Here is a 25,055-nt window from a genome sequence, read left to right as displayed (position 1 = left end):
AATGGTGTGATTCATCCAATGTCTGTACTGAAAAAGAAGATACACCTATAACTTTTTATTTACATCTACATGTTATTTATATATTTATATCTGTTAGCTTCAAACACAGCCAGAGAGATGATAAAGATAATGGCAGGAGGATTTATGCCAGGTTGTTCAGCAACAGGTTGAGCTTCTTAGAGCAGTGCATGGATTAAACAGTGCTGTGGTGTCCTGCCTCTCTGAACTACTGCTTTAATCAAATCCTTAGATCAGGAGGCATTGTAGTAACCACGTGGCAAAGTCTGAGCTCCAGGTAAACGTCCCCACTTTGGGAAGTAATACAAATTCATTCCTCTGGCAAAAGCATTATCTTTGCCCCCAAGTTGACTATGATTATCATTTCCTAGGACCAGACCCACTTAACATTTTAATAGGCCTCTGTCTGTGTCTTCAGGAGCAACTGTGAGGATCAGTGGGATGGCATTTGTGAACCACACCGAGTTCCTGAAATGAAAGGATTTATATAAATGAAAGGTGATGATTTCATTACTATAAAGGTGCCTTTGGAGATCGCCACATGTACAAGCAGAGGAATCAGGCAGGCCTATGTCTTTTCATTTATTTTCTCATTGTAGAGTCATTTCCTAACTGGGTATAATGTGCACATGACAGATTTGAAAACCACACAACACACAAGGATTGTCAAATGCAAACAGTAGTCCCCTTCTTATCCTTGGGGGATACTTCCAAGACCCCCAGTGGATGCCTGAAATAATGGATTAGTACAAAATCCTATATATCTATATATCTATATCTATATCTATATCTATATCTATATCTATCCTATATATACTATGTTTTTTCATATATTTATATGTATGTATGTATGTGCATACACACACATATATATGTATGTATGTATTATATATATATATAATATATACACCTATGATAAAGTTTAATTTCTATATTAGACTCAGTAAGTGATTAACAACAGTAACTAATAATAAAATAGAACAATTGTAACAACATACTATAATAAAAGTATGTGAATGTGGTCTCTCTCTTTCTCTCTCCAAATATTCTCTTGTACTGTATTCACCCTTCTTAAGACGATGATGATGATGTGAGATGATAAAATATCTGCATGATGAAATGAAGTGAGGTGAATGATGTAGGCATTGTGACATAATGTTAGGCTACTACTGACCTTCTGACCATACATCAGAAGAAAGATCATTTGCTTCCAGACTGCAGTTGACTGTGGGCATCTGAAACCACAGAAAGCAAAACCACAGATAAGGGGGAGATTGGATATGGCTCCGCCATCAGATATATGCTGCAGAAGGTTTATATCATAAACCAGTCATGAATACCTCCACTACTAGTGAAATGTGTTTTTTAAAGGATACACACAGTTAATCAGAAGGCAACATATCGATCAGGTATTGACAGAGCCAGTTTTTCTATAGTTAGTCTCACATTCTTTGCTACAGCTAGCCTCTTTGATTTTTTTCACTACCTCAAGTCATTTTTGTGTTTTCTTTTTCCAAGCACACTCTGTTTACAGTTATTTTTAAATAAGAAAACAAACGATGAAATAAGTACTCATAAGGAAGTTTTAAGATATCATATTTCAAATAGTCTTTAGGATTCTTGGCTTAGCTATATTCAGATGGCCTTAAAATTTTTCTCCCTATCACTGAAGAAGCGCATTCTTCACCTCAGTGAATCCTTTTGAGCATGAGTGAAAGAGGCCAATTGACGATTGACTAGTAAAAGTTAAAAGTTTAGTAATTTAGTGTTTTAAAATACGTTTGTTACTTTATGAAATACTCCTTATCTTTGTCTTTTTTTCAACCCATTCAAGTGCCTCCCATTTTTCTGGCACTATGATAGGTTCTGGACATAAAAAAATAAATAAGCCTCCTAAAAATAGAGATATCTCTATTATATTTCCTACCTTGGCCATATAACTAACAAGTTTTGGGAATACAAGAAAAAATATTTTATATATCATGAAATTCCCAATATATAGAGTAATTCTTGGCACCGAGAAGATTTTTACAGGTCAAAAATTTTCAGGGTTTACTAAATCCTATAAAATACCAATACAATGACTTGACATAGAGCAAAATTGATTTTATAATTTTACTGCCTTAAAGGGGACCACAATTAATAACCTCTCAGAGGGAGTAGGGGAAAAGCCATACTTTATGGCTTTGGAGTAGGTTAGGTGGATCATTCAAAAAGGAGGTGGGATGAGGGGTTTGGTAAGCATTGGACAAAGTTCATGACATAGTAATTTATTTTATTTTATTTTATTTTATTTTATTTTATTTTATTTTATGTTTATTTATTTATTTTAAGACAGAGAGAAAGAAATAAGGGAGGGTCAGAGAGAGGGGGAAAGAGAGAGGGAGAAAGAGAATCCCAAATAGACTCCACACTGTCGGCACGGAGCCTGACGCGGGGTCATGAGATCATGACCTGAGCCAAAATCTCCACCCAGGTGCTCCAGTGACATAGTAAGTTAGAAATGGTGAACAGAGCAAGGTGATATCTGAGCAAACCTTCAAGAGTAAACAGTCACGTGATGAGCTTTCAACTGTCTTATGAAGGAGGAATTTGCCTAGGAATCATCTGTTGTTCAGATAAATTTGTTTATATAAGTTCCTGAAAAAAACAATAGTTATTTGTCATCTCAGCTTTCAGTTTTTTTTTGATTATTGAAACCATGTTAACATAGATAATAAGTGGTGTGTGTATAAATGGATTTAGTTCTTACAAGAAGTAGGTGCCCAGTAAAACTGAATGTAAATTGCTAGCTTTTCAAAGTCAATTGTAAAATGTGATATGTAAGAGGCAGTTGTACAAAGTGTACACAGATGATGCAGAAATTGTGGTAAGCAATAAAATATAATGGATTTCAGGAAATAGATGTAAATCATGACTACACAGAGAAAAATTGTCACCGTGTATTTGATTTTTGAGGGGAAAGTGCGTTTACTCAGTCTTTTCTTCTTGTTTTGCCAAAGCATGTCTAGCACTCCTTGCCACATCTCTCTGGAAACTGCTACCATCTTCAAGCTTTCCTGAATTCCAGTTGATGTCACTAAGTCTTCTTATTTTGCTTATTGCACTAAATGCCAGCTTTCTCCTAAAAGACTAAATGTAATTCATATTTTAAATAATAATAATAATAATAATAATAATAATAATAACGTCAACTAAAAACAAAAACTCAAGGGCAAGGGCTCATGCCAACAGACATACTGATACAAGTAAAAACTCTATCGCCCCTAAACTCTGACTCGGACAAGCTAATTAATCTCTGAGCCTCAGTTTTCTTATTTTAAAAGTGACATCCACTTTTTAAAATACAACAATTGCATTTTTAGTGCAAAATCCCTTTTAGGTGACGATTTTGTGTTCTTTTAGTTAGCAAATACATTGATTGTAAATACAGGTTGAAGCTCAAGATGTGGAAGATGATAAATAAATAGATGGCTGGTTTGATCTGTCAAAGAAGTATGAGTATTTCTGTAAGAGAAGAGAGGAAACGTGAGGTGTGCCCTGAAAATGTAGTGTTGGGTGGAAAGAAGATAGAAGGAAAAAGTAAAGAAATGAAAGGAGAGAAATAGCTCAACAAGAGACAGAAGAACAGGGATGAGGCAGAAAACTTGGGCCATGGGAATTAGCAGTAAAGGAAATGGCTAATCAACTTTCAAGAAGAAGGATGCCTGATAAGGTATTCAATTTTACATCAGTTTCTGAAATATGCTGTTCCTTGCTTGCCCAACATTTTCAGTGATTGTCTTATGTCGGTTGGATGTTGGAAGCCATTAAGGGAGAGGAAGCACTTTTGGGGTGTACTTGGGGTCTATAAGATATATAGATTAGAGGATAAACAAAGAAAGTAACACAAAGAAGAGCAACTAAACATGACTAGAAGTAAGACATGTTAGCAAGACTTTCTTAGGTGGGAGAGAAAGAAGATCCCAGAAAATTCTTAAGGGTATTGAAAAATGACACTGGATCTCCATCTGCATATGGCATGGAATTGGGGATTGAGACAGTTTTTTTTATTTTTTTTGTTTTTTTAAATTTGTTATTTTGAGAGAGAAAAAGTACAAGCGGGGGGCGGGGGGCGAGGTGGGGGAGAGGCAGAGAGAGAAGGAATCACAGAATCTGAAGCAGGCTCCAGGCTCTGAGCTGTCAGCACAGAGCCCAACCAGGGGCTTGAAATCACAGAGCACAAGATCATGATCTGAGTCAAAGTCAGATGCTAACCCACGGAGCCACCCAGGCGCCCCGAAACAGTTTTTAAAATATTTTTTTTAAAAAAGAAAAGTGGAGCTCCTGAGGATATGTTCAAGCCAGTGATACTTCCCTTACAATAAAAAGCACGTATGTGGGAACCATGTAGCATTCAGTAAATGTTCCTTCACTTCTTTTTATTTGTCATCAATATATTAACATATGTGATTAACTTTGAAGGATTATCAAAATCATTTCATCTTTAGCATCACCATCATATCATTTTCATAAAAACATTATACATAACAGAGACGGAGGTCATATGGTCAAGTTTCTGGGGCCTCAAAATATGTCTGTTTCTTCACCCATCTGGAAGAGGTGTGACAATATACTTCGCTACACCACTCACAAGGAAAAATTCCCCATTGTTTTAGGAAGTAGTGTCACCCGGATGGTTGCATGCTTTGGTTTAGCTGTCACTCAGCACTTTCTAAAATGGCAGTCAGCTGCTTTGGGAGACATTTTTTATTTGTTTGTTTGTTTGTTTTACTGTTTAATTTAATTTTTAGCATTGCAAGCACACAATTTCACTTTAAAAGGATTTTGGAATGTAAACAAGCAATTTTTTGAAATTATGCATCAATATTATGAATTAGTATACATTTGCACTGATTACATTAATGGCCACATTTAAAACATAAAATGTCCTTTTTTAAAGGCCCAGGTGGCATCGTAAACAACTATTAATCAGGGTGAGCAGTAGTGCCCATTGGCATTATTCCAATTAGTGGAGGCCATCGGCAACATTTTAGTTATAATTGTTTAATATCAGTTCCCAACTTATTGTTTTAAAAGTGAAAAATTTTCATATTATCTTGCTATCACCAGGTTGCTACTTTCCAAGAGTTTCCAGCAGGCACAGCTGTTTCTTATTAGCAATCACAAGGAATATATGTTGAGGGTTTATTTGTAGTAGATATTGAAACTAACAGCTTCACTATTGTTTAGCTTCGTATCTTCAGAGAACACTCTACCTTGTTCTGGATTTTCTAAAATTTGTCAACTGGCCCATTGGTCCACAAATCCAAATTGGGTTTAATGAAATTTTAGCTGTAAAGAGTTGATTTGAAGAACTATTAGGGAAAACAAAATATGACTATAATCGCCTCCTACAAATCCTTGCAAGACTTTTTTTCTCCTTAGTCTTTGCTTCCATCATCTCTGTTTTATTATATTCTAGCAACAGGTACAACCTACTTTAATTACAAAAGTTTAGAAAGAACAAAATACACTAAAAATGTTTTTAAATAATCACTGCTCTTGAAAATTAAAACTCAATAAGTGGTTTATTACTAATTTGATTTCCCTTTTTCCTTCACAGAAGGAGGAAATAACCTGACTTTCTGAATATACAGTGATAACTTGCAAGGTTTATAGTTCAAATAAAACTATCACTGTAACTGCTATGTCAGACTAATCAGCTACACATGGAATTACTGTGGTGTAGGTGTGCCTGTTTAAAATTTGATGTATACTGCCAAAACGCCTTCTCTAATCTTTTTTTTTTTATTGTTATTATTCCAAAGTTAGATAAGGTACAGTGTAGTCTTGGCTTCAGGAGTAGATACCAGTAATTCATCACTTACATATAACACCAGTGAGCATCCCAACAAGTGCCCTCCTTAATGCCCATCACCCATTTCCCCACTCCCCAGACCCCCACCCCCATCAACCCTCAGTTTGTTCTCTGAATTTAAGAGTGTTTTTTGGCTAGCCTCCCTGTTTGTTTTTATCGTATTTTTCCTTCCCATCCCCTGTGATCGTATATTAAGTTTCTCATATTTCACATATGAGTGAAATAATATGATATCTGTTTTTCTCTGACTTATTTTGCTTAGTGTAATACCCTCCAGTTTCAACCACATTGTTGCAAATGGCAAGATTTCATTTTTTTCATTGCCATGTAGTATGTCATTGTATATATACCACATCTTCTTAATTCATTCATCAGTTGATGGACATTTGGGCTCTTTCCATAATTTGGCTACTGTTGATAGCACTGCTATAAACATTGGGGCACATGTGCCCCTCCAAATAAGCACTCCTGTATCCTTTGAATAAATTTCCAGTAGTGCAATTGCAAAGTATTAGGGTAATTCTATTTTTAATTTTTCGAGGAACCTCGATACAGTTTTCCAAAGTGGCTGCACCAGTTTTCATTCCCACCAACAGTGCAAGAGGGTTCCTGTTTCTCCATATCCCCACCAACATCTGTTGTTTCCTGAATTGTTCTCTAAATTTTGTATCACATTACCAGAAAACCAATAGGGTCTACTACTACTATTTCCCCTCGTCTTAAGCAGAACTAGCTACCACTGATTCTCTTAAATTTGGTGTATCTGATTAATAAAAAAAAAACATATACTTGATGATTTATTTTATATTTATCATCATCAAAGAGTGTACTTTAATATGTGTGTTGCTCTTCTGTATTTATGTTTCACTTGAATCATTTTATTTTATATTTGTGTGTATGTACCTAATGTTCTCACTAGAACTTCATTGAAAGGTTAAGATTTCTTTTGTCTCTGTTTTGTCACATTAAGAGCCAAAGTATCTTATAAATACAGTGTATGAAAATATGCATTTACTATTGGATATTTACCCATGGAATACAAAAACACTAATTTGTAAGGATATATGAATCCCTATGTTTAATGTATCATTATTTATATAAGCCAAATTATGGAAGCAGTCCAAGTACCTATCAATAGATTAATGGATAAAAGAGATGTGAGAGAGGTATATAATTCAGCCATATAAAAAATTTAAATCTTGTCATGACATGGATAGAGCTAGGGAGTATAATGCTAAGTGAAATGAATCAGTCAGAGAAAGACAAATACTATATGATTTCACTCATATGTGGAATTGAAGAAACAAAACAAGTGAACAAAGGAGAGAGAGAGAGAGAGAGAGAGAGAGAGAGAGAGAGAAACCAAGAAAGACTCCACTATAGAGAACAAACAGATGGTTACCAGAGAGAAGGTAGGTGGGGGGAAGGGGTGAAATAGGTGAAGGGGATTAAGAGTACACTTATTATGATGAGCACTGAGTAATGTATAGAATTGTTGAATCACTATCCTGTACATCTGAAATGAACATAACATTATGTTAACTATACTGGAATTAAAATTAAAAACTAATAAAATTTTTAAAAAAGGAAAAAATAATCACGTAATAAAAGAGCAAATAATTGAAAGTTCTATTATAAGTTTAATTCAAAATGACCTCTAAATTGTATAGTAAGCACTACTATTCAACTCTCTTATACATATTATTTGTGATTTTCTTCAGTATATAACTTTTTGCCAAATAATTATCATGTGTTTTATTTAGGATTAAACATGAAATAATGTCATAACTGTACAGTAAAATATATTACAGACAGTAAGCCTGTGAGATCAAGACGTCCCCTTTTTTTGTTGTATAAAGAATAGTACAGTGAATAGAAAAATCAGATTTGTACTCATGTTGTTCTGTTTTCATTTTCATGGTAAAGGTCAACACAAAACAACAAGAAACAGTCAAGAGAATTTCATTTTAATTTTGAGTGTAGTTGACACACAATATTACATTAGTTCCAAGTACTAGGACATAGTGATTCGAATTTTCTTTATGTCATACTGTGTTCACCACAAGTGTAGCTACCATCTGTCACATACAATGCTACTGCAATGTCATTGGTTATATTCCTTATTCCATACCTTTTATTTCCATGACTATCACTCTATAACGGGAAGCCTGTATCTTCCACTCCCCTTCACCCACTTTGCCCTTCCCCCACTCCTTCTTTCTGGCAACCATCAGTTTGTTCTGTGTATTTATAAGTCTGATTTTTATTTTCTTGTTTATTTGTTTTGTTTTTTAGATTCCACATATAAGTGAAATCATATGGTATTAGGCAATAAAGCTTTTAAAGCCAATTTACAATGCTTTATACCTCTTCTTGAGAGCCTTAATGAGATAAGACTGATTTTGGTAGCTTGTGAAATAAAAATTATAGGACCACTACCAAAATTAAAAAAAATTATAGGAGAATATTGAATTGGTCCTGAGATTCCATATTTCTAAAAGGAACCATTGAATGAATATTTGGATTTAAGTAAATAGAGAGACAATAGGGAAAAAGTTTCTGAAATAAGTGTGTATGACTATAAATTGTTTTAAATGATCTGATTAAAATAATTTTTCTGAAAATTTTAGAATATGCACTATATTGTTTTAATTACATAACTTTATAATTAGTGTGATAGGAAAATTATTTTTCTATAATCAACCCATGAAATCAACCTTTGAATTCTCAATTCCTGTTACTAATAGTATACATTGCATCCTATAGAGATGGGTGTTAGGAAGACAAGGACAATCATAATCAATAGAAAGCTCCATCTGGCTGGCTGGATTTCACTGGGTTTTACTGGCCCATGGAAAACCTCATGCCTTTGGTACAAGATATGTACCATTCTCAGCCCAACACAAAGGTATATTTTCCTATGTTTATAAGGTCCAAAATTAGAACAGTTTCTCAAGTCTCCATCCACGATTTCAATTAATTCTCCTACATAACTGAAAACTGGCCCCTTTTATCTAAGAGGATTAATCTTGTTCTCCATTGTTTCTATAATGACAAGTCACTTTCTTGCCCCATGCTTATCCCCAAGGAGAACATTTTTCATACTTTATTTTTATGTCTTTTGCTTTTAGGGGCAGATCTAGGTTTACAGACCTGGAGTTTTACAACTTCTTATTGCCTTTTTAAGAAAAACAATAAGGGTGCCTGGCTGGCTCAGTTGGTTGAGTGTCCGACTCTTAATTTCAGCTCTGGCCATGATCCCAGTGTCGTGGGACCAAGCCCCACACTGAGCCCCATGTTGAGCTCTGTGCTGAGTGTGGAGCCTGCCTGAGACTCTCTCTCTCTCCTTCTACTCCTTTTCCCTGCTTAAGCTCTCGCCCTGTCTTTCAAAGAAAAGAAAAGTGAAAAGAAAAGAAAAAAGAGAAGTAAAGAAAAATAATACAATATTATGAATACAAAATAAGATATGCAAATGATTAAGTAAAATGAAAAGAATAAAAACAAATTACTAATTAAAGAAACCTGAGAGTTAACAAAACTATTACAATATCCAGAAAAACATAGTATAGTATTTTACCAATAAATTACCTGCTAAATCTCATACTATTCACATTGATTCATTCATGGGTCTCCACAAGAGTTTTTCCAGGAATATTCCACTTCACTTGAGGTCTTTTCACTCCACCATGGTAATTTTGCCAGCCTTTTATCTAGAATCACTCGACTTCATCAGGATAAGTTGTGTCAAATACTGTAAGATATAATCCAACTCATAGGGATGTATGAAACACAGCCTCACACAAGTGGACATATCGCATGTTTCAGGAAATACAAGATTTATGATAAATTTCATTCCATGACATTTCCACCAAAATTAAAGTATAGTATGTTTACTATTGCATATCCTTCATTATTGGATAGAATCTTAGCAGAAGTCAGCTTCCATGTCGACTTGATCACCATGTGAATTGAATCCTCTGCTTAACAGTTTATATTCTGGATAATTATGGGATTGATTATGTTGCCAGCTTTTCATTCTGTACATTTCAAACATTACTTCTCTTTCTGACTTCACATTTACTGTGCTCAGAGTATATACTAGTATCTCAGCAAGACCTCTGAACCTATAGCTTCAGATCATGACACCAGATAAGTTGACACAGTGGACAGTTGAGTTCTGGACCTATCTCCATTTCTCACCCCAGACCAGTCCTGTAACTTCCCTGTGTCCTTAGTTATTTATGTGTGTAAGATGAAAAGTCTAGACTACCTGTTCTTTAATATATATCATTCAACTACTAAAGTTTCTAAAACATGGGGAGAAGAAAATTATTATGGGATCAAGAAACAAATACTTGGTTAAATTAGATGGAATGAGACAGAGAAAGAAAATGGTTGAGGGAAGGGCATTATAAAAAAGGAATGCATATATACAACTGAACAAAAGTTGGGGCAGAGGCATGAGATCACTTCTGATGACCCAAAGATAAAAGATATCTAAAGATATACGATGAAAAAGGTAAAGTTAGTAATTTCAAGAGGAAACTGATTTGATAGTAGTGGTATAAGGCAGGTAAGAAAGCCTGAGATCTCTAGATCTGACAATCAGTAGAGAATTGCTCCAGAAGGAATGGCAAGAATACTTTTCATATTAGGAAGAGAAGCCAAGGTCAACAAGCGAAGGATAATAGCAGACACATATGAAAGCCTTAGTAGCTTTACCAGAACTAAGGACTTCCATGTGTGTCTATGGAGTTTTGATGAACGTCAGAAAATGAGCACAAAGAAGCCAGGGCCAAGTCGCATACAGTGATTGATGCTATTGTCAGCATTGGAAAAATCTGTCAGCAGACAAACTGAGGATTATAAATAAGATTTCAGTCTTTGGAAAAATGAATGCAAAATGCAGCTGAACCACAGTCCTATACAGCTAGGTTTAATCTGGAGACCGAGTCTCAAAAGTCCTATTTTTAAAACCACACAAAAAGCACAAACCGGGCAATGACATTTTAGACATTCTCATTGAACATATTGATTGTGAAGTCTGACTGCCTGACTTCCAACCCACATTATGTAGTTCATCAACTGACTAACGTGGGGTGAGGTATTAACTCCTCCGAGTCCACTTTCCTCATTGTGAAATTGACGATCGTGATGGTGAATTGGTCATGAGGATTAGATGAGATTGTAGGAGTACATAAGATTTTTTGCTGAACATGTGGCTCAGATGCTCTATAAATGTTAACCATCATTCTTGTTAATATTGTTGTCATTGCTGCTGTTATCTTATTCTACTTTTGGTTAAAAAAAAATGTATGTAGGAAAAGGAGCTGTATTTTATATGTGGACAGCTCCTGAGAATGAAAACACTGATTGGTAAAGAGAAAGTAATAGAGATTGCAGGGAGGAACAGTACCTGGGCAAGAACCCATTTCCAGCCACAAGGTGAGTTCAGTAGAGGACGTGAGGTGGAAAGATTGAAATGGAAGAGATTACATTTATAGCTCATTTATAGAGATTCTGTGCTTTTGGACCTGTCCTAATGGCCACAAATACATTTATTCTTTCGTACCACCTCTGGGCATTGGCATTCACATTTCTGGTCCATGTATTCTATAGGAAACCAAACCCCAGAGAGGTTGTATAGCTTGCTTGTAAAGGAAGAATATATGCTGGTACATGGATGTAGAGATCCTGTGACATCAAGGAGCTACAGCACCAGTGGAGTAATTAATAGAATCACCTGATAAGCCAGTAGCCAAGAGGAGTGTGTGGAAAAAAGCAGTGCAGCAGTTCAGTATAGAAATCGAGAGCCACATGTTTGGCACAAAACCACTTTAGTCCACAGCCTGCCTCTAACATTTATTGTCCCTGTGACTGTAGGAAAGATATAAAACTCCTCTGAGCCTCAGTTTCCTCATCTATAACATGGTCCTAAAAATAGTATCTCACAGTGACATTATGAGTATTAGAAGAAGTAATATGTACAAAGTGCTAGAGAGTGCCCCAAATACCGCAAATGTTAGCTTACTTAGCAAACACTGCTGCTTTTCATAATAATTCTAATCTTTTGAATTTCACAGGCAAGTAAATATCTCCAAAATATGTTTTGGGGAAGAAAAGTAAGTTTTAAGAACTTTGATTTTTCCAAGTAAGGACGTTTGAAAGTAATTAACATCCGTCTCTTGTCATCACCATTTCATAGGACAAGTGGTATTGTAATACAAAGAACTTAGGAAAAGACATTATCTCAAAACAAAGAATATACGTTAAATGAATCAAATCAACTTGCTGGAAAATGCTGAGGTACAGTGTTTTTTATTTTTGTTTTTTTCTGCTCAGACATATGAAACTTTATCATAGACCAGTTTATGAGGCACAGCCCAGTGGATCCCTTGGCCATACAAGTAGAAATAAAGCTTCTTCTACGAAATTCTACATTTGGAACACCATGGAAGTCAAGTTCCTTGGCATCTTTGTGGAGGATAGAAAAAGCAACAAGAGCAGGGTCAGACCTTCTTCATAAAAACTCTAAGGACTTCAGTTGTAAGGTAAGAAATCTGAGGCCCAAGTATAATGGGATGGATTAAAAAGTGGCCATGTACAATGAGAAAGAATGAAATATGGCCTTTTGTAGCAATGTGGATGGAACTGGAGAGTGTGATGCTAAGTGAAATAAGCCATACAGAGAAAGACAGATACCATATGGTTTCACTCTTATGTGGATCCTGAGAAACTTAACAGAAACCCATGGGGGAGGGGAAGGAAAAAAAAAAAAAAGAGGTTAGAGTGGGAGAGAGCCCAAGCATAAGGGACTGTTAAAAACTGAGAACAAACTGAGGGTTGATGGGGGGTGGGAGGGAGGGGAGGGTGGGTGATGGGTATTGAGGAGGGCACCTTTTGGGATGAGCACTGGGTGTTGTATGGAAACCAATTTGACAATAAATTTCATATAAAAAAAAAGTGGCCATGTAAAGGTAGTAGAATTTTGGATGACACTGCTCATAAACACTGGACCATATTACTGCCCAAAAGGGTTAGAAGTCAGCATTTGGGAAGCCAAATTCCTAAGAAGAATTGGATTGTTTCCTATAGGTACCATATGAGAGACTATTTAGATGAGCCTCAATATGAGAAAAATGTAAATGGATTTTGGGTAGATGTACTTAGATCTCTGAGTGGGGGGAATGATTTTTTAAAGCATAATTGCTGAGTTACTCAACTCTACAAAGGGGAAAGGTAACATAGGACATACTAAAGCTCCTTTTCTAGTATATCTTATAACTAGCTTGGGCACATTCCAGAGTGGCCTTTGAATTAAATGTTATGTTAAGAGACAAATGTCTAGAGAGTAATAGTTCCAAGCACTAAATGATACCACAGTTAAGCAGAGAACATGGCTTAGCAAAGGGAAATTAAAAGCTGCAACAATAAGCTATTCCAATGACAAAGGAAGTAACTCAGTGAACTATCACTTGTAAACCATATTTTTTTTTCCTTTCCTAGTATTTCTAAAATCCTTCCTGCCGATGTTGTACAATTTCTCATACTTCCTTATTTCATACTGAAAACAAAGCACAAGGTGATGTTTGCCAAGCTCAGTAACTATTAATGTTATTAGTTTACCTAGAATTTCAATATTCTGATGCATAGTTTTTAAACTATGTCAGGAATGAGTGACATATACATGATAGTGTCAGTCAAACATGAGAGAATAAATCCTTACCAGTTTAAGTATAAAGTAGTCTAGTATAATACATGTTTTAATTCTCTTTCAAAAATATTTGGAAACAGGTCATTAAAGTGCATTAGGTAGTCCCATCTTATAGGCAAATCAAAATTCTAATAACAATTAATTAATTTATTTAAAAACATGTGTTGATCATCTATTCTATGCTGGGTAGGGACTGTAGAGTCACATGAATTAAAAGCAAAACATAGTTTCTGTTGCCATTACTTAACAGAAATAGGCAAGCAGACATTAAGTAGGATCAATGTCTGACCAGGCAACTACAACTTGTAACAGAGAAGGTGAACGATAGACTAGGTCAGAATGGATGGGTAATCAGAAAAGTCTTTTAGGAAATGACGTATGAGCTGGTTACAGAATGAGACAGGGAAAATAAGTCACAGCAAGTGCAAAGCCTCAGAGGAAAGAAAGCATGGGACTTTCAGAAAAAAGCATCCATTTCAGCATTCGCTGGGGGAAGGACTTATGAGGGAGGTTGTAAGAAAAGATAAGAGTTGATAGGTAGGTAGATGCTGGATCCTGAAGGACTAGGGAACTTGAATTCTATTCTGAGGAGAATGGGTGCCTATTTGCCGTGCAGGTGGTCCCATCTGAGCATGACTCTCAGAAGGGTAAATTTATACTTGGAAGAAAATATGAAGAATTTTATTTTTGAGAGGATTGGTAAGGCTTATAGAAGAGACGTAAGGTTAACTTAGATTAGTGTCTCAGAAATGCAGCAAAAGGCCAGGTTACTAGGAACAAAAGTGTCTAACAAGTCATTCTTGGCATCTAGCAAAGTCTAATATAATTTGATATGTGCCTTAGTCCATTCAGGCTATTGTAACACAAAATACCACTGACTGGGTAGCTCATAAACAACAAAAATTTATTCCTGGAAGCTGGGAACTCTAAGATCAAGGTGCCAGCAAAGTCGTATTCTGGTGAGTGTTCATAGCCAAGGCCTTCTCATTGTGTGCTCACATGGTGGAAAGGGACGAGGGAGTGCTTGGTTTCTCTTTTAGAAGAACAACTAATTTCACTCCTGAGGCTCCACCCTCAAGACCTAAGTATATCCCAAAGGCCCCACCTCCTAATGCTAACACCTTGGGCATTAAGATTTTAACATATGAATTTTGGGGGAACACCAATATTCATACCACAGCAATACATTATGTTGGTAACTATACCATTATTTCTTGCATCGATAATCCTTAGCAAACTTCAGTAACATAATGCTCACTGAAAGTGGAACTTTATGGTAAAAGTGGTAACGGAAAGTGACTGTCTGATTAGGGTGAACCCGGGCTGAGAAAACAGAACAGCTTAGGTGAAATTATGAGACAACAGAGCAAGAGTGACCAAGAAGACAGAAGCTTAAGAACCTTAGAAGTATTAATGGGAGATAGTGGTTAGGATTCAGGTACAGAGTTGTGGAAAATTTTATTTAGATTATTTTGTTTGCTTGCTTGCTTGCTTGCTTGCTGTAGGCAGCACAGAGCAAAGTGAAAGGAGGTGAACAAAACTAAGCTCAGAACAATGAGCCTTGTAGTCACGTGTGGGATGGATTAAAAGGGGGAACATTAGAGAATGGAGAATAAGGAGAAATTATGAGAATTGAGAAAAGATTTAATTTTTTAAGAGAAAAATCAGTTTTAAAAAAGAGAAGAAAAATAGGAGAAATATAGAGGAAGAATTTCCAGGACTTGAAGTTCGTCTGTAAGAGGTGCAATAAAAAGTGAAGTTAGATATGACTCCTTAATCTTACTGCCCTTTGAAATCAAGGATTTAGGATATTGATTTTGGTGTGGTGAGGATGTGATGATAAAAGGACAATGGGTCCTCTTTTGGATGATCAGTTGAAATCCGTAAGATGAACACACGTGTCCAGGAAGGTCAAACCTCAGATGGGTGGGTTGGGGCACATTGGACCTATTAAAAGGGATGAAATGGTTCATCTAAAGGAGAATGGTAAGCAAATGTGGCACTGTTGGAAGGGTAGGGTATGTATCTGGGGAAAGTACATGCCAGTAATGGAGAATGAGTAAGATGTAAATAAGAAAAGACTGACCAATGTTTTCCTAACTACAGTCAACAGAACATGCTATGCAGTGTTGAGAGATGAAGCCCAGTTCCATGGAAATAGACTTCTCTGTAGAAGGATGTGTGATACAAGACAAGGGGGAATTCACAGTTCATGACTTGTACAGCTTGGCATTACTGAACATTACTAGCAACTGATAACCATTACATAATGATTGGCATGAAGTAGAGAAAGAAGGGAAAAGAAAATTAAAAGGAGGGGAAACAAGGAAAGAAGACAGAAAAGCTAAAGTTCTCCTCTCTAGGCACATAAAAAGGAAATGAAGACTCTCTGATGCCTTTATGGCAGAAAAGGAGCGAGGCTCAGGACTTCCACATTTTTAAAGCTCTTCACAGCTTCCCTGTGCTGCTTGCATAGGAGCACTAAACTTGCTTAGAAGGCAAACATGTCAGATAGCTTTTAAATCTTAAAAAAATATCTATCAACCTTATGTATATATCACCTCAGGGTGATACTTCACACAGCAAGATTAATAATGTCCTAAATATGCTTCCTCAGAATGATTCAGCTTGGGTTCAACCCAGACTTCTCCAAGACCAGCCTTCCCTTTACCTCTTCATTTCATACAAAAGGAAACAAATAGTTAATGAAATTAAGATGGTATGTCAAGGCTGGACAGAGAGTGAGCCAGTGGTACAACCAATCTTTAGGCCCTGTTGCACTTTCTGCCTCCACGATTCCTAAGGTTAGAATTTTCAATTGTGTTTTGAGATGATTAACTGAAAATGTCTTGCTGTGAGGTCACTGATCATACACCTCTCTGATCAAGGCGATAAGAAGGGCTCTGGACCACAAAAATTACATATAATATTTACAAAGTGCATGTTTAATGGGAGATATTACCTTCAATTAAACTAAACTATCCTTGATTTAAAAAAAAAAAGGAGCATGGAGACTAAATTCAGTTTCAATCTATCACTGAAGTCTCTACTCTTCCCACTCTTGAGGGGCAAATCACTTGCCATTCATCATGAAGGGACTGAACTTGATAAACACCTTATAAATCTATGACTACATTACTTTTCAAATAGACTATGTTTCTAAGATTTTATTACCTTACAAGCCTTCTCAAGCTTTTGTTAATATAGTGGCTTAGAGGTTCTGATTTCCTTTGAAAAAAGAAAGACTTAGATGGCCAATAAGTTTGCAATTTGGAAGGAGATATGGTGATTAATTATTTCTCTGAGTTTATTGGTGGGTTAAGGCCATTGCTATAGCCTCTATGGCTTTTACTTACTATGTTCTTACTGTTAGTACCTATCCACAGGCATAGATGATACTAGGACTATATTAGACATCTATACTGCTAAACTATCACGTTGAAGTGTTGCAGTAATGGCACCAATGAATCACTCTTCCCTTTGTCTATTCCTTTGCATAATTACCAGCCACAATGGTCCTGGGTTTGGTCAGATGACTTTCTGCAGCTAATGGGACATCAGTAATCATGGCATAAGCAGAGGCTTGAATAGCATTTGCACCTTGGGGCTTGCCTCCGTGGAATTCTGTCAACATACAAAAAGCCAGGCTAGGACAAAATTGTTGGAGACAAATGGCCCAGCCTACAGCTAGCACCAACATGTGAATGAGACCATTTCTTATTGTGTAGCCCAACCAAATTGTTAGATTTTACAGGCTTATTAGTGGCCCAAGCACACTGCCAAGCAGAGCAACAGAATTTTGGGTAAACTACATCGTTCTTATTTTAAGCTACTAAGTTTTGGGGTGATTTGTTACATACCACTATTTTGTTGTTACAATTACATAGTCCTATGTGCCTATACTATGATATTCTTGTTTCTTTTTGTTTTTCACTCCTTTGCCATATAGAGGTAAAACACATTCCCTACAGGAAGAACTACATGTTTCTTAAAACACAAAATATATTGGTTTTCATTTTCCCACAATCAATAACCTCTAGCTTTTTTAATTTATTTGCATTATACACTATTTACATTAGTTTGCTATGTGTAACAAAGTGCAGTCAGTGTGATTTAAAGTGCATTTTCCCTGAAGTAAAGTGTATTTTTCAAATGAAAACATCATACTATGCTAACGCACATTTTTAGTTAAAATGCAGACCTTCCAAATGCAAGAAGAAACATTTGCAAACACTTTTTAGTAGAAAGTCTTGATTCTACACCATCAAAAATTGGTTTGTTGGATTTCCCCTATCTGCTTGACATTTTAAGGATTCTATGTCAGAAGACAAAGCCATTATTATAATAATGACAATAGGACTTATTTGTAAAATATTCCACAGTTAATAGATTGCCCTAGACTACCATGAAGACTGTATAAATAACATTTTATATGTTAAAAAGAGAGAGAACAACTGGTATTCAATAGTTTATGGCATATTTATTATGATTTATCCAAAATTATCAGTATATGCTATGTCTATATATGACAGAAATTACAGAAGAGCCAAAACTCTGCTCTATTTCCAACTTTTAACTTTTCAGTAGATGGTATATATCATTGAAGGTTTTCTAAGCACTTTAGTTTCTCTTCTTTTGGCCTTGTCTCTGTTCAGTAATTTACATATGATATTGTAAGTAGGCTTAGCAAGGATGCGAGATGAGGCTCATATTACTTTATTTCACGATCTCCCTTAGTAGGTGTCCAATAATTCTTAGAAAAAACAGTTGATGAGCTGTAATGTGTTTAGGGGATTATTTGAGAGTCAGATTTATCACATTATCTCTGCCACACAATAGCAGGTTGAACTCAGGGTCACCTTTTCTGATTGTAAGGGCTTGATTGATTGAGTCTATTGATTTCCTAAAATCCCTAGATAATATGACTACCTACTCAACACTTGTACCTATCACTCTTTAATTTCTCACATTTCCTTCCTCAGATTTGGTCCAAGTGAATTTAAAATGTCGGCAATGTTGATCCCTGAATTTGCATAAATTCTTTTCATCTTATATTAGTGTTTCAAGATGAAGTGTGAATATTCAGCTCATAATGGAAATAATGGGACTATTCCTAGAGGGATTAATTTTCTCATTCAATATCCAGTGAGGGTCTCTTATGTGTACTATGGTAGATGCTAATAATAAAGAGCAAATGTAAAACGTAGCCCCTACATAAAAGAAGCTTATATTCAAGCAGAGCTAGTCACTGTAAGCTAGTGTAATTACACTATAATGGAGAATTACACAGAACTGTATGAGCATATTGGAGAGAAAACTATCCACCACATCAGTAGCTCATGATTGTGTAGGACACTTCCAAAAGTTGTTCAAATATATGAAGAAGGACCAATATTACATAAGAGGACACCAAAGCCTACTGAGGTTAAGTAGTTGCCAGTCATCTCATACCCAGTGCACATCAGAGCTGGAGTATTACCAGTGTTTGATTTTGAGACCTGCTGCCTTTCTGCTTAACTAGAGTTCTTTCACAGAGAGAAGTAACTTAGTTTTGTCTATCTGCTATTTCAGTACCCCGTGATGGTGAGGGTTATCATTGCCTCTGAAAATGCTTAAAGGATCAGAAGTTAGAATGAAAAAACTATCTAGCTATATGACAGCACTTAGTCCTGAGACTGGAACCAGCTCTTTTGCATTCAGGTCTGAATACAGGAAGTAACACTGTATCTTACTTTGCAGAAAATAACCTTTCAAGAACAAATGTATCTTCATAAATATATGAGCTCTCTCACAAATAAATTCACCTCTTAGTTGTTTTTCCTAAGTTAATAAATTGAATAAGTGCTATGCTTTCTAGAGAGATTGAAAGTCATGCATTGAAGCCAACTTTATTCTTTTTGGATACATTTCAAAGCTAGTAAATACATATTATAAGCAAGAATCAAGTCAACACAATAAAAGTGGCATTGAAGAGTCCTGAAAAATGAGAGGAAGCCAGTGTTGCAAAGAGTAGGAAGTTTGGAATTCCATGTAAAGAAACAGTATGTGCTGATTCACAGGAGAAAGTCTCAAATGTTAGTAGTTATCAGGAGTTTATAAGCTATTCTTCCAGAGGAGCAACCATAGGAGAAGTGCCAGTCTAAAAAAAATCGAATTAGTCATTATGTATTAGATAAATCAGTCATATTTTTACATAAAAAATGAATTTCAATTTTCAAATTAGAAGGGCTGCTACCCAAAATTTCTGAATTTTCCCCTAGCTTCATTCTACCTGTGAAACAATTGCACCAGCAAAGCTTCTATTGTATCTTGTGGTCTGGAGCTGGTAAGGTTGGAGGGATGGACAAGAGGGATGAGATGAGGAAATGGGGGCAGAAGAAAGAAAAGAAATGTGGGAGACAAGGGTACTATTTTGAGTCAACCTGTGAAGAGTTAGTTTTGAACTTGCCCAAAGGACATAGAATTTAATGATGAAAACAATCAAAATAAAGTTTAGAAAATAACCTTTGGACAGAGATTGCCCATGAATAATTGAAGCCAATCTAGACACTCAAATTTGCATCCATATGCACGTATACCCTCTGCTGTGCTTTTATTCACTAAAATAAAATAAAAGCAGTAGAGGACATGTAAATGTCATTTTGCATATCCTAAATTATTAAAAAGTTAACTTTGTCTTCTATCATCATTTCCTACTGTCAGTGAATTGTATATTTGAATGGAGAATCGGATGCACAAAAATTATATATTTATAAAAACATTACCTATAGGAGAGCAAGCTGTGTAGACTATATTGCCTGGTGAAAGGGGTTAATCCAGAAACAAAGTTTGCTTTTTTAATTGTATATTTTTAAACATTATGATTTGTTATTCATATATATAGTGAAATGATTTCTACAGTCAAGCTAATTAACATATTCATTTTCGCACATATTTATCTTGTGTGTATGTGTGGTGACAGCATCTGAAAGCTATTCTCTTAGCAAATTACCAGTATTCAATACAGTATTGTGGACTGTAGCTATCAGTATTATTGACTATACTTTACATCTCTATACTTTTTCATTATATGTAGCTGCAACTTTGTACACTTTGGGCGTCGACCCAGTCCCCGTTCTTGGCTTATTTTATCTAGCATAATATTTTCCAGTTTCTTCCATTCTGTTGCAAATGTCAGGGTCTCCTCCTTGGGGACAAACCTATTTTTAAGTGACAGTTTACATGCAAAAATGACAGTTGCCCTCATACAGTTTACTTTTCCAGGGGAACCAGAGAAAAGGAAACTTAGTTTCTTGATCTGAAGAAATCATCAACTACACTGTTCTAAGAATTTAGAAAACTGTGTTACCTCACCTGTTTATAGCTACTGTTATTGCTGCTGCTTTTGATGTTATGCAGACTATTATCTCATTATTTATAGAGAAACTGATAAGACAAAAGAAATATCTGGGTATTTCACGTTGGGAATATCAAAAAGGAACAGAGATGGTGATTGTACTCCACTTTGCAATGCTCTTATCAGAGCAAATGAGAAAACATACTTAAAGGATGAAGGAGACTTTTGTAAGTAGGATACATGTTAAATCCCTGGGATCATTTGGGAGGGAAGAGTAAAGATAAATAAGTCTGGACCAAACCTAGGACTTCAGGATTGAAAAGGGATAGAAACATGATGAGGGCGAATGCTTTTCAAGAATGTGTTAGTCAGTAGTTCCAAAGAGACCTAATAATTCAATACCAGGGAGATATTCTGAGGAACAAATCATACAACAATGTGCTTATATATAGTCATTGTGTAAATTATTTCCCCTTCAGTAAAAGGCTAATTTATAATGTGTGACTCTTCATAAAGTATCTCAAAGTGCAGGGTGCTCAGTAGTGTCAGATGTATTAGAATTGAAGGAAAAAGCAAAAGATCCAATGAATTTAGCAATTAGAAGCTTAATGATTTTTTTAATAAAAAATTTCATACTGAAAATACTAGTAGAAGCTCATGTGAGGTTAATTTAAGGGCGAATTTTGCGTGATAAACACATATATTTATATATATCAAGAGCATCCCAGAACCCAGGAGCTTGACTTTGAAGCAAATAAACTAAACATAAGTTCATGGGAAGGTCTGTTTATTTTAACCTGAGGAAAAGTAAAACACATATATGCTTACATCCTGAGAGAAAACAGTCAGCATAAAATATGAACTTAAAGGAGAAATAGAGTCTACTTGCACAAAACAGACATCAGAAAAGGCAGGATGTAGATTCAAAGCAGAGACACTTTGGTGCAGACCATCCCTCAGGAGGGTGACCAAAGATGGAGGGAAGCTAGACTGGCATCTAAAGCTGCTTTGGCATTTGTGGAAACAAAAGACAAGAAATTCCCAAGGAAACAGAGAGGAAAATAGGGCCCCTCAAGCACAGCTTCAGAGTTTCTAAATGACTATGCTGATGATTTTCCCTGAAAGAAAGATTCAGACCAGTGGTCTACAAATAAATGTGTACAGATCAGGATACAATGACAGACAAAACCTGGCTGCTTTTAAAAGTGAGAGAATTTTTTTTTATATATGTTTGTGGGTATGATCGCTATAAATTATTTTTACTATGTTGTTTTTTAAGTACTTCTTTCCTGCTGTGAGTGCAGTGTGTACATGAGGTTCATAAGTCCCCATACAGATACAACCCAAAGAGGACTTCACTAAGACACATTGTAATAAAACTATCAAAAGACAAAGATATAGAGAGAACTTTGAAAGCAGCAAGGAAAAAGAAACTGAGGTCATGCAAGGGAACTCCCATAAAACTACTATAGCAAATTTCCTAGCCGAAACCTTACATGCCAGAAGAGAGTGTAATGATATATTCAAAGTGCCAAAAGTCAAGAATGCTTTACCCTAAAACAAACCACAAGAGACTCATAATGAAAGAGAACAAACTGAGTGTTGATGGAGGGAGGTGGGTGGAAGATGGGCTACATGGAGGGTAAGTATTAAGAAGGGCACTTGTGATGAGCACTGGGTGAAAAAGAATGCTTTACCCTACAAACCTTTCCTTTAGAAATGAAGGACAGATAAAGGCTTCCCCAGACAATCAGTTAGACCTGCCTTACAAAATACTGAAGTGCATTCTTCAAGTTGAAATGAATGGACACTAATTAGTGACATGAAAATGTATGAAAGTGTAAAACTCATTAGCAAAGATATATATATATATATATATATATATATATATATACATATACATATATATATACATATATATACATATATATAGCAAAGATATATATATAGATATATCTATATATGTATATATATATGTATATATATATATATACATATATATAGCAAAGATATATATATGTATATATATATCTTTAAACAAAATCAGAATACTCTGATATCGTAATTGTGCTTTAAATCGCTGAACTCTAGTATACAGGTTAAAAGACAGACATTAAAACTAGTGATAGCGACAGTAATTTGTAAGTGAATACACAATATAAAATATTTAAATCATGACAACAAAAGCATAAAATGTGAGAAGAAAGGGTAGAGTTTTTCTATGTGATTAAAGTTCTAAGCTTAAAATAGATTGTTATAATGAAGATGTTTTACACAAGCTACATGTTACCCACAGGGCAAAAACCTACAGTAGATACAGAAAAGCTAGAGTAATAACAGCATACTACTAGAGTAAATCATCAAATCACAAAGGAAGATAGTAAAAGAAGAAAAAAAGAGCAATGGAACTAAAATCATCCCCAAAACACTTAATAAGATGGTAATAGTAAGTCCTTACCTATCAATAATTATTTTAAATGTGATAGATTAAATTATCCTATGAAAAAACATAGAGTGGCTGAATGGGTTTTTAAAAAGACCTAATCATATGCCATCTCTAAGAGGTTCACTTCAGCTTTAAGAACACACATTGGATGAAAATGAAGGGAAAACTAAAAGAGAACAGAGGTAGCTATACTTACATCAGACAAAATAGACTGTCACTCAATAATTATAACAATGAAAGTCATTGTATAATGATAAAAGAGCCAATTCATTAAGAGGATACAACAATTATAAATATATATGCATCCAACATTGGGTTGCCATATTTACCAAGAAAATATGAACAGAAATGAACAGGAAATAGAGAGCAATTCAATAGTGGTAGGAGACTTCCATACCCTACTTCAACAATATATTTCATCTAGGCCAAAAATCAATAAGGAAAATATGTATAAACCATAAGGACTTAATGTCTAAAATATAAGGAACACATACAACTCAATAGCAAAAAAAAAAAATAATAATCCCATTTAAACATCAGGAAATTGTATGAATAGTCTTTTCTCTCAAGAAGATATACTAATAGCTAACAGGTACATGAAAAGGTGCTAAACATCAATAATCATCAGGGAATTGCAAGTCAAAACTACCTCTTACTTCTTAGGATGGCTATTACCAAAACAATAGATAACAAATGTTGGTGAGGATGTTGAGAAAAAGGAATTATTGCTCATTATTGGTGGGAATGTAAATTGGTACAGCCATGATAGAAAACAGTATTCCTTGAGAAATTAAAAATAGAACAACCAAGAATCCAGCAATCCCCCTTCTGGATAAATATATTGCACAGATATATGCACATTAATGTTCATTGAAGCATTATTCACAATAACTAAGATACAGAAATAGCCTAAATAAGCTCACAAAAACAAATAAACTCATCAAAAAAAGAATTGTTATTGCCAGGGGTTTAGGGGGAGGGGAAATGGGGACATGTTGGTCAAAGGTCATAACTTTCAGTTATAGGATGAATAAGTTCTGAGGATGTAATACATCATGATAATTAAATTTAGTAATACTGTGTTTTATACCTGAAATTTTCTAAAAGAGTAAGTCTTAAATATTCTCATCAAAGTGGGGGAGAAATAGATCTATGTGAGTTGATGGACATGTTCGTTAACTTGATTTCTGTAATCATTTAACAATGAATACATATACCAAATCATCACATTGTATACTTTAAATATATACAATTTTATTTATCAATTACATGGCAATCAAGCTAGAGAAATGAATAAACATATAAGCCATAATTCTATGAATTTCTCATTATTTGATCTTGAGCAGCTCATTTAGTTAGCACCATTTAGCAATACCTGTGTATTTGGAAAATTAAAAGAAAATGCCTATGCTAAATGCACATGGTAGCTGTATAATACATATTAATTCTTCTGCTTTAAGAGAGAAATTAGCAAAATCATTTCATTTTTCATGAAATAATAGCCACTAAATTCATAAAAATAAAGTATGATTTACACTTAACTGTCATAATTATTATTGCATTTCTCTTGAGGAGCCTCATTTCGCCATACAACCTTGCTGGTAAATTTGATAACTCTCTAACTGACCCAAGACTTCAGAAGTTTTGTCGCAGTGAGCGAGAATATGTTGGGGCTTATTAT

The 25,055-nt window shown here is 35.2% G+C and overlaps 1 long non-coding RNA gene across 1 annotated transcript in view; it reads left to right on the top strand.

Annotated features, from left to right (window-relative positions):
- LOC131487613 (uncharacterized) overlaps positions 1-25,055 on the top strand; it is a 70,990-nt gene that overhangs the window by 23,384 nt on the left and 22,551 nt on the right. The window contains exon 2 of the long non-coding RNA XR_009249849.1: positions 12,221-12,429. This is a non-coding gene — a long non-coding RNA (uncharacterized LOC131487613). The remainder of the gene's footprint in view (positions 1-12,220; positions 12,430-25,055) is intronic.

This window comes from Neofelis nebulosa, chromosome 10 (genome assembly GCF_028018385.1).
Source record: "Neofelis nebulosa isolate mNeoNeb1 chromosome 10, mNeoNeb1.pri, whole genome shotgun sequence".
In the NCBI taxonomy this organism is placed as follows: Eukaryota; Metazoa; Chordata; class Mammalia; order Carnivora; family Felidae; genus Neofelis; species Neofelis nebulosa.
The sequence above is the reverse complement of the archived record's forward strand: the minus strand, read 5'-3'. Positions and strand labels throughout refer to the sequence as shown.